Source organism: Dipodomys ordii, unplaced genomic scaffold, assembly GCF_000151885.1.
Source record: "Dipodomys ordii isolate 6190 unplaced genomic scaffold, Dord_2.0 Scaffold137, whole genome shotgun sequence".
NCBI classification, from domain to species: domain Eukaryota; kingdom Metazoa; phylum Chordata; class Mammalia; order Rodentia; family Heteromyidae; genus Dipodomys; species Dipodomys ordii.
This window is the reverse complement of record NW_012267353.1, coordinates 1,682,538-1,697,235: the sequence shown is the minus strand read 5'-3', so window position 1 is coordinate 1,697,235 and position 14,698 is coordinate 1,682,538. Positions and strand designations below refer to the sequence as shown.

The following is a 14,698-nucleotide window of genomic DNA, read 5'->3' as shown; positions in this document are numbered from 1 at the left end:
CCCTGTGCTGTCTGATTTTCACCCAGAAGCAGTGGCACCAGCTGCTCCTGAGTGTCCTGACCACCATAAAGCAGTGCACTGACCAGTTTGGGTTGGACACTATGGGGTTGGAAGATAGGATGCCTCTCTCCCACTTGCGATTTTCTACACAAAGTAAGTGAAACATTTTTACAAAGAGAAACAGCACAATCAACTCCAGATGGCATGAGATGGCTTGGAGGCAGCCAATGGCAAGTTCTGTTGGTGAAGGACAGGGTGGCTTTGGGTGTTCCTGGGGTTTTCTGTAATAAGTAAGGCTGAAAGCAAAGACCATGACCATCAAAGCATGAGCTGTTTCGGCAGAACTAGCTGAATTCCTTAGCAGTTGCCCTTTCTAACAATGGTCAGTCTTTATAAATCTCATGCCAAAGAACAAACAGGTGTGACATTTCCATAGGTAAATGCTGACACTGGCTTCAGGGTGGAATTTCTTTGTTGTTGTTTTGGGGTTTTTTTTTGGGGTTTTTGGGTTTTGTTTTTTTTTTGCTTATGTGGTGCTGAGGAATCGAACACAAGGCCTCATGCATGCGAGGCAAGCACTCTACCACTGAGCCAATTTCCCAGTCCCAGAGGGTGTGTTTTGAGGCAAACTTTGCAGACTTTCTCCACACCTGTGGATTTTGTGGAACTATTTTACAGACTCTTGTCTTTTTTGTCCCAGAGCTAGTCAAATTGGAAAGCTTACTGCCTCCTTCCGCATGGCAGCAAATTAAACCTTCATTATGTTGAGCCAAAATAGCACACTCTGTTGAGGAGATACATTTTTAAAATAGAGTTGGAGGGAAGGACAAGGAGGAAGATGTTCAGGCTTTTAAACTATTGGGTATTGTAGTTTTACTAACTCAGGGAAGGAAAGAAGAGAGACTCATCTAGTAGAATCAGAATCAGTGATTGAAAACAAGTTCCCTTCTATTTCATTCCTATATGCAAAGCCAACATGACTTTGTGGGTAAGTAAAAGCTGCAGAGCTACAATCATGTCCAAATTAACCAAAATACTGTTTCTGTAGAAAATACTATTACAACTCAACACAATTCCTTTTATGGAGCTTTTTTTTTTCAACTTTTTGCCTAAAGTAGGCAAATTCTAAATTAACAAACTGTTGATAACACCTTGAATAAAAGTCAGGAATTATGGTAGTCTCTGCCATCCTCATTTCTCTTCTGAAGTAAATTTCCACCACTGCTTTTGGACATTTGGTCATGATAGTTGCTGGGTTCAGTAGATCTGCAATCCTGTTTTTACCATGTGAGAAAAGGTAACTGTGCTACAGCAGACAATACACATCCTGCTGGATGGTAGCTCAGCTTGTGATTTAAGCTGTATGAAGATTAGAATAAAAGATTTCAGGCCTTCTGAGTCTTGAAATTAAAGAAGTTTTTTTAAGCATCATAATAACCTAATTTTCATCAGTTAACATCTTCATACACCAAAATATTTTCTAATAGTTAAAAAGATCAAGACTATCTCCACATGTTCAGCTATATAAAAATCTTGAAAATATTTTAAGTTAAAAATAAGTTAACAAGGAATAACATAAAGTTTGCTAAGCACCAGTGGCTGAAAGATATGATCCTTGCTATTCCTGAGAGTGAAATCTGAGGATTCAATACAAAGCCAGCCTCAGCAGGAAAGTCCAATTAACCATCAAAAAGCTGGAAGTGGATCTGTGGCTCAAGAGGCACAGTGCTACCCTTGAGCCAAAAAGCTCAAGGACAGTTCCTAGGCCCTGAGTTCAAGCCCCAAGACTGGCACACACACACACACACAAAAACCTGTATGGTGCTATTGTTATTTATTTAAAGATAAGCACATATACACGGGAGTCTTTAATACAAAGATTACCTTAAAAGGATAGGAGCCCTTCATTTGCTGAGCATTTGGCAATAAAGAGATCAGATTTGATCTACCTCCACTTTTGCCTTTTTGTACTTTTTGAATTTTGTGCAGGTATGTTTATTCCCAACAATACATTAAAAAAGCAACAACTTAAAATATCCAAAACAAGAATGAGAAATAAATTATTCATGCTCAGGCATACCCATAAACTAAAGTGGTGTCTGCCTTTAAGTCCCCAAGCAGAGCCTGGCACAGTGCCCTGCATTCAATATTTGTTAAACTGTTGAATAGAAAAGTAATAGCTCATACAGAGTTTAACAACAGACTCACCCAAAAGAATTATTCAATATATTTATCATGTAAATGGTGTTTTCAAAGAATGAAACTCATTTAAGCCAAAACAAATAAACTATGTTGAGAAAACAGATGAAAACTGTCAAAGTGCTAACAAAAAAAGTATACAATCAATATTAGAATCAAATGTTTGCTCGGGTAGATTCAATCAGTGAATTTAGAAAGCTGCACGTTTGTAAGCACATTGTATTTGTGTATAATGCCCATCCTGGGGCTTGAACTCAGGGCCTAGGCACTGTCCCTGAGGTTTTTTGCTCAAGGTTGGTACTCTACCACTTGAGCCACAGCTCCACTCTGGCGTTTTTTGGAGGTTCATTGGCAATAAAAGTCTCACAGGGTTTCCTGTCCAGGCTAGCAGGAAACCTGATGCTCAGATTGTAGCCTCCTGAATAGCTAAGATTATGGCATGAGCCACTGTCACCTTCTCTGCTTTTTATTTTGAATAGGGAATGTAAGAGTTAAATCCCATTCACAGGCAACTTTAATTACCAGATTCTTCATTACCTGATAGAAATCCATAAGTTCAAGAAAGATTTTCATAATTGGACACTGGTGGCTCACCATGACTATAATCCGTTGATTTAAGGATCAAAGTCAGCCCTGGCAAGAAAGTCTGTGAGACTCTTACCTCCAGCTAACCACCAGAAAATCAAAAGTGGCGCTGCAGCTCAAAATAGTAGAGCTCTGGCCTTGAGCAGAAAGAGCTCAGGGACAGCACCCAGGCCCTGAGTTCAAGCCCCACAACCAATGAAAAAAAGAGAGTGGGAACCAGAGAAAGAACTTACAATGATAAGCTTTGTCAAGTCACACTCTTAGGGTTCAGGTGTCTGCCTTTCTCAAGGCTTAAGTTGAAACAATCATCAGTAAATTCTCCAGGCAGTACTGAGTTTTCTCAAACAGGTATCCTACAGGGGTGTGGTGTCCTCCTAGCAGGAAAGACTTGCACCTTTAGAAACTATGCTAGTGTTCATTCAGGTCTCTTATCCTGGAAGGGGAGGGAAAAGTCATTTGTACTAAGTGCCATTTTTAATGGGCCAGACAAAGGCCCAATGTGAGATGAGGTTTTAGAAAAGTCTAACTAGAGTTTGATCAAGGAAAGAGTCATGGTTATCAGCCACTTTCACAGGTTTGCAAGCCATCCTACTGTACACGTGTGTGCATACATGCACACAGACACTCATACACATGCACATGCACAACTCTCACATGTGATCTTTCCCTAATCAATTCAGCTCCATGGAGTTCCTTTTGGGTTTACCTTCACAAGAATAGCTGATTCACCCCTCAGCACCAAGAAAATGAACATGGATTCAAAAACATTTAAGCTGGTGTTGATGGCTTTTACTGTAATCTTAGCTATTCAGGAGGCTGAGATCTGAGGATTGTAGGTCCAAGCCAGCTCAAGCAGAATGTCCATGAGACTCTTATCTCCAATTAATGATCAGAAAACTGGAAGTGAAGCTGTGGCTCAAGTAGTAGAGTGCCAGCCTTGAGTGATAAAGCTAAAGGACTTGGTTAGGCCCTGAAAGCTCTAATACCAGCACCAAACAAGAATAATAATAATAATAATAACAACAAAGAAACCTGACTATAAATTGCCTTTGATATTCTCTTGCCTTCACTGCTGCTATTTGTTTTTCTCTGATACAAAGACTTGGAGCTTGGCCAGATTCATTACAATGATTAGCTCAGAACTCAGAAACCCACCCTGCTCTCATTCTTCCCCCATAGTTTTACCCTCACAAAAGTAGATACTGCCCCTTAAACTTCTGACTAGAATTGGCTTTGTGATCTTTGAACCAGGAAAGATCAGACACAGAACCATACTATTAGGGATTCATCACATCTCTGACAAGCACCTGACAGACTTGCTCTAAGTTTAGAGGAGGTGTTGTGGTATGTTGTGAAGTATTTGTTTTCCTTTGTCTATTCAGTCAACTCCAAGTGAACTGAGCCTGAATAATCTGCCTCACCTGTCTACAAAGTCAAATTCAAGGTCAATGAGAAATGTAGTAGGAGCTTGGGTCTTGGGCCTTCCCAGTCAGTACCATGGACAGCAAAACCTCCCCTCCTCCTCTGCCCAGTGGAGTTTTCCTATCAGCAAGGCCTCTTAACACTAAGTCGCAGAAGACAATTTCCACCAGGAGATTAAGAAGGGAGGTTGGGAACCCCAACTAGGGATATGGGAGCTGAGAAGGCTACCAGAAGAGATGTTATCACATGCGCTCAGGTCTATCCTTCCAAGTGGACCTTATGTCACTACCTCAGCCTCAGTGTTCTGCTTTGTAGTACTTCTCATAGCAGAGGGCAACTGTATACCTACATCTTGCTACAATCTGAAGGTTTATGTCTCAAAAACCACATATGTTAGCCAGATACCAGTGGCTCACTTGTAATCCTAACTACTCAGGAGACTGAGATCTGAGGATCTCAGTTTGAAGCCAACCTGGAGTGGAGCTGTGGCCCAACATATTAGAATGCTAGCCTTGAGCAAAAGAGCTCAGGAGCAGTGCCCAAGCCCTGAGTTCAAGCCCCATGACCGACAAAAATAAAAAACCTCATATGTTGAAAGCCAGACCTGCAAGGTGATTAGGATCTGATTAGGTCACTAAAACCATCATCCTTTACAAAGGAGATCCTGGCTACAGACACAAGGCATAACAAAAAGGCACCATCTGAGAAATAGAGATCAGCTCTCCCCTGTCACCACACACCAAATCTGCTGGCACTTTATCATGGACCTCCCAGTCTCGAATTATAAGAAAGGCCTCTATCTCTATAGTCTCTAAGATACTCAGATTATGGCATTTTATTGTGGTGACCTGAACAAACTAAGAGCATCCTCAACTCCCACACACATCTTTTATAACCAGGCATGTCTTACTCACTTCGGCTTCTAGATGATGCCTGGCCAGCCAGAGGCACTGATTAAGTGGGCCAAAGTGAAGCAATGCTGTAGAGCTCAGGAACATGAACTACGGAGTTTGCCTCTTAGGCAAAAAAGAAAAAAGAAAAACAATGGAAACTTCATCTCCATTTTAAGATCTGAAAGTAGAAAATAAGAGTTTTAGAAAGCTTTTTAACTGTGCATGTCAATGCAGAGTTTTGAAATGCGGATTTCATATTCCTCACGAGATCACAAGGCCCTGAGTTCAAGCCCTAGTACAAGCCCCCAGATGTTCTTTTACAAGGTCAAAAAAAATTAAAAACAGGTATGAGTTTTTTCTTTGTGGTGTGTGTGTGTGTATGTGTGTGTGTGTGTGTGTGTGTGTGTACATGCTGGCTTTATGACCTGAAATCAGGGCCTCATGCCCTTGATTAGATTTTTCACTCAGGCCTGGCATTCTACATTTGAGTTACACTTCCACTTTTGGCTTTTTGCTGGTTAATTAGAGATAAGAATACCTCAGATTTGTCTGCCTCAACTCACTTTGACCCTCAATCCTCAGATCTCAGCCTACTGAGCAGCTAAGATTACAAGTGTGACACCAGCTCCTAGTCACCTGCCATTCTCTTGAGTAATAGTAGTCATACTTCTACTTCCAACAAGTATGAATTCTTTAAAGTCCTAGCAATGTCATTGTCAGCATCAAGCTTACCTAGAAATGAAAAATGTGTTCTGACAATCGCTGAAACCAAGGTTTCTGGATTCAATATAACCTGTTGGTGTTTTGCTAGGGCCACAATGGTCTATCATACAATTGAAGACATTTTTACATTCTGAGCACACAAATTAAATTCATATATAAGTGCAAATCACACCATTCCATGTCAAGCTTTAAGACAGAAAAATATTTTCAGATAAAGACAGGCACAGATTTTTAAAAAGAAAAAAATGCTTTCCCAAATCAAAAAGTGGTTTTAGCCTGCGATTGACCATGTGCTCCAGGCACTTCCCCAGGCATTGTGATAAACGTTCCTGGAGTGAAGAAACAAAGAAGAAACCTGGAAGCCCCGCTATCTCAGGACCCATCCCAACTTCTCTTCAAGAAGCAATAAAACAACCCAGCATTGGTGGCTCATACCTGTAACCCTAGCGACTCCGGAGACTGAGATATGAGGATTGCAGTTGGAAGCCAGATCAGACAGACAAATCTGAAAGACTCTGATCTATAACCAACAAAAAGCTGGAAGTGGAGGTGTGGCTCAAGTGGTAGAGCATCAGTCTGATACCTGCTGTGGAAAGGGAGAGTAAATCGCTGGCATGAGCAAACACTTGAGTGTTAACGTGCATAACTTTGGAAGTGCTTCACCACCCTTGCCTGTCTCTGCTCTTTCAACAACTCTCTTACATGGGAACCACACAACTATGCTAGGACCACATGACTCTGCCTCCCAGCCACAGTCACAAGGCTCAGGGGATGGAAACCTGGCCCAAACTGGATCAGTCAACTTTCCCTCCTTAGAATCTGGAGCTGGAATCCACAATTCAAGGATCCTTCCCAGTAACTCATTCTTATTGTAGGTCTGTTACTCTTAACCAAGAGGAAGTTGACCAAGTCAGGAATTCACCCACAAATCCAGAAGTATGTAGGGAAGCAAAAATCGAATAGGGAGCTGGGCGTTATTGGCTCATGTCTGTAATCCTAGATACTCAGAGGCTGTAATCTGAGGATTGTGGTTAAAAGCCAACCTGTGCAGAAAACTCCGTAAGACTCTTTTCTCCAACAAAATGCTGAAAGTAAAGGTACAGCTCAAATGGTAGAGTACGAGCCTTGAGCAAAAAAGGCTAAGTATAAAAGCATGAAGCCCTGAGTTCAAGTCCTAGCACCCAGAAAAATAAATCAGTAAGGTCTTAGTAAGAATGAGTTCTGATTGTTTTGCTGGAGAAGCAAGCGCTCCTTATAGTCCATCATTCTAAGGGGGTTGTACTAACAACACTAGAAGAGAATTTTATCCAAAAAGAACCCCATGAGTATGCTCAAAAGCAATACCTGAAGTACTCAAAATAGGAAACAAATTTCTTCTTTCCATTTTTGGTTTGCACTTCATTAGAATAAATTAATTTTCAGGGGGCTGGGAAGGTGGCTCAGTGGTAAAGCGCTTGCCTTGCATGCCTGAGTCCCTGGGTTCGATTCCCCAGCACCACATAAGCAAAAAGAAAAAAGCCGGAAGTGGCACTGTGGCTCAAGTGGTAGAGCACTAGCCTTGAGCTGAAGAGCTGAGGGACAGCGCCCAGGCCCAGAGTTCAGGCCCCATGACCGGACCCAAAAAAAAAAAAAAAGAATAATTTGCAAAGGCACTTCATTATAGTATTTAAATAAATGCATAGAATGTACTTTGATCTAATTATCACCTGCATACCCTTTCTTAGCTCCTCCCCTTTTTCTCCTCCTCCTTTTAAAAAGCTTTAGTGCATTATCCTCTCTTCGTGCATCTCTGTAATGTGCTTTGCTGATATTTGCCCTACTATCTATAGTCCTCTTCCTCTCCTTACCAGCCCCCTTTTACAAGCATGTCATATTATTACTTTTGTCAGGTTGCAATTCCACAAGGCTCTTTATTCTTAACTGAAAGAAATAATGATATGAGCAGAGATTCATTCAATTTAGCACATCTCTAACATTTTTGGCAAAGTGCTGGTGGCTCTTGCCTGAAATCTTAAATAGTGAGGAGGTTGAGATCTGAGTATTGCAGTTCAAAGCCAGCCTGGGCAAACGAATATGGGAAACTTTTATCTCCAATTAACAAGCAAAAAGTTGAAAGTGGAGATGTGGCTCAGCCTTGAGCGAAAAAACCAAGCAAGTTTGTGAGGACATGAGTGCCAGCACACACACACACACACACACACACACACACACACACACACACACACACTTTGTGAACATACTGTTTTATTATAATTGAGAAGAGTTCTATAATACCTATAATTTCAGATTGCCTCCCAGAAAATGGGAGCAGGCCAGAACAAATGGATCTTATATCTAGTGTATATGAATATTTCATTCCAGTTTAGCTTTAATTTTACAGATCTGGGAAGAGGTTCATCTTGATGAACTTTCTTTATCCAGATGATAATGTAACCTGAAATTTCAATCTATAAATTAAGGTTCTTTTAGATCTCAATCTGCTTTTTTGGGGTTTTGCTGTCTCTTTCTTTCCTGAACATTGGCGTTTTCTCTAGGATAGATCCAATTAGACACTTCCTCCTACATTGCACTCATGTTCTCTGAGCAATAGTTGCCCTGACCTCTTTAAAAGTCAGATTAATTCAACTTTCCTAGGGGCCCCAGCTAAAAATGTAGGTCTCTTACGTCAGCAAGAATCACTCTTTCCCAAACTCCAAATGGCTTTGCCCCATTAAGCAATTAACAAGCCAACTATAGGCTGTATTCTTAATGTCCGTAAGTATAATGTACACATGAAAAGTGAAGAGAGGAAATTCATATCGATTCTGTTGATAATATTTTATTTTAAAAATTCCTTAGAGTGCAAAGACCCAGGCAGACACTGGTTTCTATTTCAAAGACCACCAAATACACTCCAGCCCTAAAAATGAGTATTATTAGAAATTAGTACAAATTAGAAAATGTAAATTTGCCTGGATAGGGTAGCTTAAGCCTATTAGTCTTAGCTATTTAGGAGGTAGAAATCAGAGGATTGAGTTTCAAGGCCACCAAGACAAAAAAAGAACTTCTTGAGACTCCATCTCAACCAATGGCTGGGCATGGTAGGGCACAACTGTCATCCCCAAAAGACACAGAGGAACACAAGTAGGAAGATCACATTCCATGCCAATTCTGGCATAAAGCAAGATACTACCTCTAAAATAACCAGTGACACTGGAGGCATAGCTTAAAGTAATAATTAATAATAATAAATAAATAAAACCTGCCCAGCAAGCGGAAGTCCCTAGATTCAATTACCAGAACCTCCTAAGGAAGTGAAGAAGTATCTTGTAACTTCAATGCCAGGTGGGCCCATTCACTTACATGATGCCTGTGACTCTTTTGTGCCTTGACAGCACGGTCTTCTGGCTATAATAAAGACTATGATCCACTAGTTGCTGCTAGGCCCACAATATCCAAAACATTTACCACCAAACCTTTTGGCTGAACAAGTAATAGGGAAGAATTCTGGGTATCAGACTCATCTTTGTAAAAATCTCTGCACTTTAGTACATAAGGAACCTCTGACTTCTCACCAACAGAACACAGAAAGAGTAAAAGGCTTTTGCAGGCATAACAGACCTCAATCAGTCATTTTTTCTTTTCTTTTAACCAGAAGTTGGGCATCATGGTACAAACCTGTAATCCTAACACTTAGGCAGTAATGTGTGATTGTGTTTGAAGACAGCCTGGGATAGACATCAAAACCCTGTCAAAAAGAAAAGAAAAGAATAAAGGAAAAGGAAAGAGTGACAATTTGTGTGGGCCTGAGTTAGGCAGATAAAGTTACTTAATATATTGGAAATGATCTGTACAACTTTGGGGGAGGGTATTGGGGGGAAGGAAAAAAGGAGAAAAATGAGGGAAAGGGTTACAAGTTAGACAAGAAATATAATCACTACCTTAGTTATGTAACTGTAACTCCTCTGTACATTACCTTGACAATAATTTTTTTAAAGAGAGGGGGACCTCCCTCACATCAGAGACATCTTTTCCTCCGTAGTTGGCTTAAAGTAGCAAGGTGCAAGATGTGAGAGGAACTTACGGAACAGGCTGCATGTCAGGAATCTGTGGGTGTCTTAGTCCAACAACCACAAGGAACTGAACTCTGACAGCAACCAGGATTGCTTCAAAGAGACCCCCAAGCCTCCAAGGAGTATGCAACCCCAGTCATCATCCTGACTATAGCTTTCTGAGAATCCTTCCAGCTATCTGGACTCTTGGCCCACAAAAAACTTTGGTACAATAAGTGTGTATTCTTTTAATCCAGTCACTAAGCACAATCAAGCACCAACTAACAATGTTTCAGTCAACATCATCTTGTCTGTATGACAATGGTTCTCTAAGATTCTATTGCATGATGAATGGAAGCAGCAAGATCAAGACTTTGAAGCTTTCTGCATGCCAGTGGCTCCTGCCTATAATCTTAGTTACTCAGTAGGCTGAGAGCTGAGGGTCACAGTTCAAAATCAGCCAAGGCAAAAAAAGTCTATGAGGGTATTATGTCCAAGAACAGACAAAAACTAGAAGTGAAGCTGTGGCTCAAGTGATAGAGCCCTAGCCTTGGGCAGAAACTTCAGGGACAATGCCCAGGCCCTGAGCTCAAACCTTAGGCCCATCACAAAAAAGGGGCTAAGATAGGGGCTGGGGTTGTAGCTCAAGTGATAGAGCATTTAGCTAGCATGTATAAAGGCTTAGGTTCAATCCCCAGTAACAAAGGGAATAAGAAAACTTACATTGCTTAGAGATATCAAAGTCATCTGAGACAACAAAATCATGTAAATTCCTCAGTAAGTATCCCATTACCAGATAACATGTGATCATATCTTATTATGCAGCCACAAAATGAATACATTCAATAACATGTCTTCCCATTCTTTTCTGCAATTCACATGTAATTGACACATGAGAAATTACACAGACTTTGCTAACTTGGTTGCCATTTGTTGTTTTTATATTTTGTTCAAGACCAGGATTCAAATTCTTTTTTTATTGTCAAGGTGCTGTACAGAGGGGTTACAGTTACATAAGTAAGGTAACAAGTACATTTCTTGTCAAACTTGTTACCATTTCCCTTATTTTCCTCCTACTTTCCCTGTCCTCTACCCCCACCCCCAATATGTACAGATCGTTTCCAACATATTGTCTTGTGAATATTACCATTGCACTGGTTCCCACTTTGTCCTTTGTCTTACCATTCTGTTGTTCCCCTTCCCTTCCCTAATTCAGATAAATGTATATTCAATACCAGGATACCAAAATCAAATACAGTGACAACAGGGGATATACCATGGGGGGAAGACCATTCAAAGGAAACAATAAATCATATAATACATTTAAAACAACAGCAACAAAGAAAAACCTCTGTGTCCATGTCTTAGAGTTCATTTCGCTTAGCATCATCTTATATGGTCATATGTGCATAGCTATTGAGCTATTCTGCTCATCTGTTAAGATTATCCTAGATATATAATGCTCCAGGATTGAGCCAGTAAGCCTGCTTTGTTTGTGAGTTTATCACACATCATTTTGACTGAGCACAGTCAAAGATGAAGAAGAAGAAGAAGAAGAAGAAGAGGAAGAGGAGGAGGAGGAGGGGGGAGGAGGGGCAGGAGGAGGAGGAGGAGGAAGAAGAAGAGGAGTAGGAGGAGGAAGAGGAAGAAGAAGAAATTTCAAAATTCCCACACCTACATCACACAGCTCAGTTGATAGGAGTTGATAGCCAGTCCCAAGTTACAATTAGTTGTGTTTAGATCCTTCTGTAATCTGCCAAATGTGTCCCTGGCCTTAATTTTGTAGTGTGCCTCCCAAAAAGCTAATGGTGCCCAAAACAGAGCAACATAAAAGTGAGTATATTTAAATTTTAATAAAGTAAAATATTAAGATTTGTTAGAAAGTGGCCTGTCTTTAGCAGAAGCTGAACAGCAGGATGGGAAAAAATGAATCGAGCATTGGCATTAGAGTGCTAAACGGTGCCTCCTGAACATGTGCCATTTCCTTAGTGGCCATGGCTTGAAACCATATACCCACAGAAACCAAGGACCACACAGACGCTATCATGAGTCCCATTTTATAAAAGTAGGAGCTAACACACAATTTAGGTAATTTGTCCACAGTTGTAAAGCTGCTAAATAACAAGATTTAGGTTCAAATAGGGGATTATTTTTGCTCCATAAACTTAGATGTATTTCTCTACATTTCATATAACTTCTTACATGGCCTGGACTATTGATGTCTTTGACTTTTACCAATAAAACAACCTCATAAAACTTGCACCCCCACCATAAACATCTCATATAAACTAAAGAGCCCACGGTGATTTCTTAGGCATATTATTGTATTATGCTCAATTGCCATTTATAGCCCAGAAAATGTCCCAAGGACTTTACTCCTAACTTTAAAAAAAAAAAGGGAGGGTCCAAATTTCCTTGTTCCCAAATAATATTTAACTGACCATCACAGCCAGAATCTAGACAGCCCACCCCTGAGAAGGCTTTCTGCAAATGAAGTCCATCAAGTCTATTCATATACTTTTAATAGCATCTCCACGATTGTTTTATAGAACTACTACAACTTAAGTTTGTGCTAAAGACATCACTAGTGGCTCTCTTAAATTTTTAACCAGAGTTAAAGTTTACAAAAAGTACTCAGACTTTTGAAACAATAAACCCTTGTACCCAAACAGAAACCTAGACATTTTACAAAGTGGCTTTCAGATTTTATTAGGCCCCACCTGTGCCTAAAGCCTACCCATTCCAACTACAAAAACTAAAGTCTTGGTAATAAACTTTAGCCAATATGTGACACTTCTAATGTAACCGCCATTTTCAAAATAAAAGCTCAAGGAAACTATTCTGCTGAGTGCCAGTGGTTCAGCCTTGTAATCCTGGCTACCCAGGAGGCTGAGATCTAAGGATTACAGTTTGAAGCCAGGCTAGGCAGAAGAGTCCTTGTGTGGCCTAAGTGGTAGAGTGAAAAATATTAAGGACAGTGCCCAGGTCTGAGTTTAAGCTCTAGTACTGGCACAAAAGAAAAATATTCTGTTTTTCCTCTTTTTATTCGACTAGAAAACCAAATAAAAACCATTCAGGAGAGGAGAAACTAATGGGAGATACTGTGAGAATCAACATTGTATGACTACTGAAGAAATCTACTTAAATTCCTAAAGTTGATGTGTTTCGTTTAGAAAAGGCTAGTGCCTTTTACTGAAAGGAAATGAGTTTTGTTAAATGTATCTATAACGCTAACACATTAATAATTGAACCATAAATCTTTTCCCATGTCCCATTAGACATGCTCTAGCACATACACAATGATGGATTGAATGCTCTGCTGGTACACACAGTGGAATCCTGCCCAAATCTAGACGACAGGGGTTCCAAAAATTCTTCCTGGTAGAATTCCCAGCTCTACATTCATAAGACATTCTGAGAAATACAAGTTGAGAGAATAAGGTCTGCATGGATCTTTAATATGTTTTTTTTTTAATTTGGAAATAGATAACAGCAAGCCAAATAGAGATACTGCAGTCAATAAAAAATGTTTTTACCCATCTTGAATTAATAATGATGGTCTCTGTATCATTAATTTCCATTCCCCCCCATACACATATACACCTCTCTTCTGGTATTGGAGCTTGAACTCAGGGCCTGGGTATTGTCCTTTAGCTTTTCTGCTCAAGGGTGTATTAGCACATAGACAGAAAGACAGATAGATTGATAGATCGATAGATCACAGAGAAACAGAAAAGGCAGGAGCAAATGTCCTACAACCAACCTTTCAGTGACCCGCAGAAAGGAGTGTCCGCACCTCCGATGGCCCTCCGTTGCTTTGTGGAGATCCTTCCCTAGGGGAGTTCTTTGACCTTTTCAGGCCTACCCTCACTGGATGAATAAGAGAGGTTCTTCTGCACTGATGGTAGACACTACTCACAAAAAGAATCTCAGTGCCCAACAAGCACAGTAGTGACTACCATGCAGCTTTCACCTCACCTTGTTTGTCACTGATGGCAAGATTCTCAACTAGGAACAACTCAAGAATCAAATCAATGCTGAGTGTGGTAACATACCCCTCTAATCCAAGCACTCAGGTGGCTGAGTCAGGAGGATCCCAACGTTGAGACCAGGCTGCCTACATAGTGAATTCCACGACAGCTTACACTATTTGGTGAGAACCTGACTCAAAGGATAAATAAACAAATAAGCAAGCAGAAGTCAATCTAACTTCCTTGGGGTTGAAAAGACACCATGCAGAGATGAAATGCAATCCAACATTTGCAAAGCCCTGAGCTCACAGCAATCCACAGAGAATGATTTCTTTGAGTCATTACTATGAATGAAACATTGCACTTTGTTATATAAACATGAATGTACCACACTCCTCAATCTCAGGGGGCTCAAACCTGGTGGAGATGGGCAACTCTACAGACTGGAAGCAGCAGGCAAAATTTGCTTAATTGAGGAAAACAACCCTGTGGAAATCCACAGGGAGAAAAAAATTAATTTCCAAACGGAAAACCGAAATTTAATTTGGCTCATTTCCCCTAGACACTCAAATGGAGGGGGAGGGAAGGAGTTTAAGTATAATCACAACTCACAGAAGAAAAGGAATGAGGAGTTACATTAAAATTTGACACTGTGGAACACATCTCTAATCCCCAGCTACTCAAGAGGTCGAAGTGAAAACATTCAAAGTTTAAGGCCAGTTTGGACTACACAGTGAGCCTTTCCCATCCAGAGAAGGGGAGGGAGGAGGAGAGGAAGGAAAAAGGAAAAGAGGAGAGTGGAGAAGGGAGGGGAGAGAAGAGAAGAGAAAGAAGAGAAGAGAAGAGAAGAGAAGAGAAGAGAAGAGAAGAGAAG

The 14,698-nt window shown here is 40.5% G+C and overlaps 1 pseudogene; it reads left to right on the top strand.

The window, feature by feature from the left end:
* Positions 1-101: 101 nt before the first annotated feature.
* The window catches only part of LOC105996828, a 25,016-nt pseudogene continuing 10,419 nt past the window's right edge, over positions 102-14,698 (top strand).